A 4,140-nucleotide genomic window follows, 5' to 3' on the forward strand; every position below is an offset into this window, starting at 1 on the left:
ACATGCACACGTGTGTTCCTGACCCCTGCACCGGCAGAGAGCTCGGGGGAGCCAGAGTCTGTCAGGCAGCTGCTGGGCTGGCCGCCTGTGTGGGAAGGGGCAGAGCCGACCTAGGGGCAAGTTGGGCCTCTTGCTCTCCCTGCTGCCCTGAGGCTGCTGGGCCAAAGAGGTCTTGGGAATCCAGCCCCTTGCTGGTCCCCTCCCTCTGACGAGGCCCTCTGAGCTCCAGCACCTTGCAGTGTGGAGACAGCCCCTGCCAGCAACCTCCTCTCCAAGGAGGCCTCAACCGAGGCCTAGGCCCAGGGGAAAGGCACCAGCGGGGATGAGCCTGGGGAGGCGCCCGGGCATGTCTGGACCCAGTCCCCGCAGCCTGCCCCTTGGTGGGGCTGTACCCCCGGAGGCCAGGAAGGTCTGGGCAAGGCTGCCAGGGGCAGGGACACTGCTGGGTCCTGCCCCTGGCCTGTGGGGCCTCTGAGCACAACCGGCCCTCTCCCACTGGAAGACCTCCCCGGCTGCCTCCAAAGGCCGGTTTGCAAGCACTCCAGCCCGCTGTTCCCGCCAGGTCCGCACAATGCTCCCAAGACCAGGAGAAAAGCGCTTCGGGGTGGTGCTCTCTCCGGGCCCTTGCCCATGAGCCTGGGGGCCAGGCAGGGGGAACACACTCCCAGGCCAAGGCAGAACGACATGCACACGTCTGTTCCTGCCCCCTACACCAGCAGGGAGCTCTGGGGAGACAGAGACTGCCAGGCTGCTGCTCGGCTGGCTGCCTGTGTGGGACGGGGCAGAGCCGACCTAGGGGCAAGTTGGGCCTCTTGCTCTCCCTGCTGCCCTGAGGCTGCTGGGTCAAAGAGGTCTTGGGCATCCAGCCCTTTGCTGGTCCCTTCCCTCTGACGAGGCCCTCTGAGCTCCAGCACCTTGCAGTGTGGAGACAGCCCCTGCCAGCAACCTCCTCTCCAAGGAGGCCTCAACCGAGGCCTAGGCCCAGGGGAAAGGCACCAGCGGGGATGAGCCAGTGGAGGCGTCCGGGCATGTCTGGACCCAGTCCCCGCAGCCTGCCCCTTGGTGGGGCAGTAACCCCGGAGGCCAGGAAGGTCTGGGCAAAGCTGGCCAGGGGCAGGGGCCCTGCTGGGTCCTGCCCCTGGCCTGTGGGGCCTCTGAGCACAACCGGCCCTCTCCCACTGGAAGACCTCCCCGGCTGCCTCCAAAGGCCGGTTTGCCAACACTCGCGCCCGCTGTTCCCGCCAGGCACGCACAATGCTCCCAAGCCCGGGAGAAAAGCGCTTCGGGGTGTTGCTCTCTCCGGGCCCTTGCCCCTGAGCCTGGGGGCCAGGCAGTGGGTCCACACTCCCAGACCAAGGCAGAACCACATGCACACGTCTGTTCCTGCCCCCTGCACCGGCAGAGAGCTCGGGGGAGCCAGAGTCTGTCAGGCAGCTGCTGGGCTGGCCGCCTGTGTGGGAAGGGGCAGAGCCGACCTAGGGGCAAGTTGGGCCTCTTGCTCTCCCTGCTGCCCTGAGGCTGCTGGGCCAAAGAGGTCTTGGGCATCCAGCCCCTTGCTGGTCCCTTCCCTCTGACGAGGCCCTCTGAGCTCCAGCACCTTGCAGTGTGGAGACAGCCCCTGCCAGCAACCTCCTCTCCAAGGAGGCCTCAACCGAGGCCTAGGCCCAGGGGAAAGGCACCAGCGGGGATGAGCCTGGGGAGGCGCCCTGGCATGTCTGGACCCAGTCCCCGCAGCCTGCCCCTTGGTGGGGCTGTACCCCCGGAGGCCAGGAAGGTCTGGGCAAGGCTGCCAGGGGCAGGGACACTGCTGGGTCCTGCCCCTGGCCTGTGGGGCCTCTGAGCACAACCGGCCCTCTCCCACTGGAAGACCTCCCCGGCTGCCTCCAAAGGCCGGTTTGCAAGCACTCCAGCCCGCTGTTCCCGCCAGGTCCGCACAATGCTCCCAAGACCAGGAGAAAAGCGCTTCGGGGTGGTGCTCTCTCCGGGCACTTGCCCCTGAGCCTGGGGGCCAGGCAGGGGGAACACACTCCCAGGCCAAGGCAGAACGACATGCACACGTCTGTTCCTGCCCCCTACACCAGCAGGGAGCTCGGGGGAGACAGAGACTGCCAGGCTGCTGCTCGGCTGGCTGCCTGTGTGGGACGGGGCAGAACCGACCTAGGGGCAAGTTGGGCCTCTTGCTCTCCCTGCTGCCCTGAGGCTGCTGGGCCAAAGAGGTCTTGGGCATCCAGCCCCTTGCTGGTCCCTTCCCTCTGACGAGGCCCTCTGAGCTCCAGCACCTTGCAGTGTGGAGACAGCCCCTGCCAGCAACCTCCTCTCCAAGGAGGCCTCAACCGAGGCCTAGGCCCAGGGGAAAGGCACCAGCGGGGATGAGCCTGGGGAGGCGCCCGGGCATGTCTGGACCCAGTCCCCGCAGCATGCCCCTTGGTGGGGCTGTAACCCCGGAGGCAGGAAGGTCTGGGCAAGGCTGGCCAGTGGCAGGGGCCCTTCTGGGTCCTGCCCCTGGCCTGTGGGGCCTCTGAGCACAACCGGCCCTCTCCCACTGGAAGACCTCCCCGGCTGCCTCCAAAGGCCGGTTTGCAAGAACTCCCGCCCACTGTTCCCACCAAGCACGCAAAATGCTCCCAAGCCCGGGAGAAAAGCGCTTCGGGGTGGTGCTCTCTCCGGGCCCTTGCCCCTGAGCCTGGGGGCCAGGCAGGGGGAACACACTCCCAGGCCAAGGCAGAACGACATGCACACGTCTGTTCCTGCCCCCTACACCGGCAGAGAGCTCGGGGGAGCCAGAGACTACCAGGCTGCTGCTGGGCTGGCTGCCTGTGTGGGACGGGGCAGAGCCGACCTAGGGGCAAGTTGGGCCTCTTGCTCTCCCTGCTGCCCTGAGGCTGCTGGGCCAAAGAGGTCTTGGGCATCCAGCCCCTTGCTGGTCCCTTCCCTCTGACGAGGCCCTCTGAGCTCCAGCACCTTGCAGTGTGGAGACAGCCCCTGCCAGCAACCTCCTCTCCAAGGAGGCCTCAACCGAGGCCTAGGCCCAGGGGAAAGGCACCAGCGGGGATGAGCCTGGGGAGGCGCCCGGGCATGTCTGGACCCAGTCCCCGCAGCGTGCCCCTTGGTGGGGCAGTACCCCCGGAGGCCAGGAAGGTCTGGGCAAGGCTGGCCAGGGGCAGGGGCCCTGCTGGGTCCTGCCCCTGGCCTGTGGGGCCTCTGAGCACAACCGGCCCTCTCCCACTGGAAGACCTCCCCGGCTGCCTCCAAAGGCCGGTTTGCAACACTCCCGCCCGCTGTTCCCGCCAGGCACGCACAATGCTCCCAAGCCCGGGAGAAAAGCACTTCGGGGTGTTGCTCTCTCCGGGCCCTTGCCCCTGAGCCTGGGGGCCAGGCAGTGGGTCCACACTCCCAGACCAAGGCAGAACCACATGCACACGTCTGTTCCTGCCCCCTGCACCGGCAGAGAGCTCAGGGGAGCCAGAGTCTGTCATGCAGCTGCTGGGCTGGCCGCCTGTGTGGGAAGGGGCAGAGCCGCCCTAGGGGCAAGTTGGGCCTCTTGCTCTCCCTGCTGCCCTGAGGCTGCTGGGCCAAAGAGGTCTTGGGCATCCAGCCCCTTGCTGGTCCCTTCCCTCTGACGAGGCCCTCTGAGCTCCAGCACCTTGCAGTGTGGAGACAGCCCCTGCCAGCAACCTCCTCTCCAAGGAGGCCTCAACCGAGGCCTAGGCCCAGGGGAAAGGCACCAGCGGGGATGAGACTGTGGAGGCGCCCGGGCATGTCTGGACCCAGTCCCCGCAGCCTGCCCCTTGGTGGGGCTGTAACCCCGGGGGCAGGAAGGTCTGGGCAAGGCTGGCCAGGGGCTGGGGCCCTGCTGGGTCCTGCCCCTGGCCTGTGGGGCCTCTGAGCACAACCGGCCCTCTCCCACTGGAAGACCTCCCCGGCTGCCTCCAAAGGCCGGTTTGCAAGCACTCCCGCCCACTGTTCCCACCAAGCACGCAAAATGCTCCGAAGCCCGGGAGAAAAGCGCTTCGGGGTGGTGCTCTCTTCGGGCCCTTGCCCCTGAGCCTGGGGGCAAGGCAGGGGGAACACACTCCCAGGCCAAGGCAGAACGACATGCACACGTCTGTTCCTGCCCCCTACACCGGCAGAGAGCTCGGG

This window comes from Dama dama, unplaced genomic scaffold (genome assembly GCF_033118175.1).
Source record: "Dama dama isolate Ldn47 unplaced genomic scaffold, ASM3311817v1 ptg000109l, whole genome shotgun sequence".
NCBI lineage: Eukaryota > Metazoa > Chordata > Mammalia > Artiodactyla > Cervidae > Dama > Dama dama.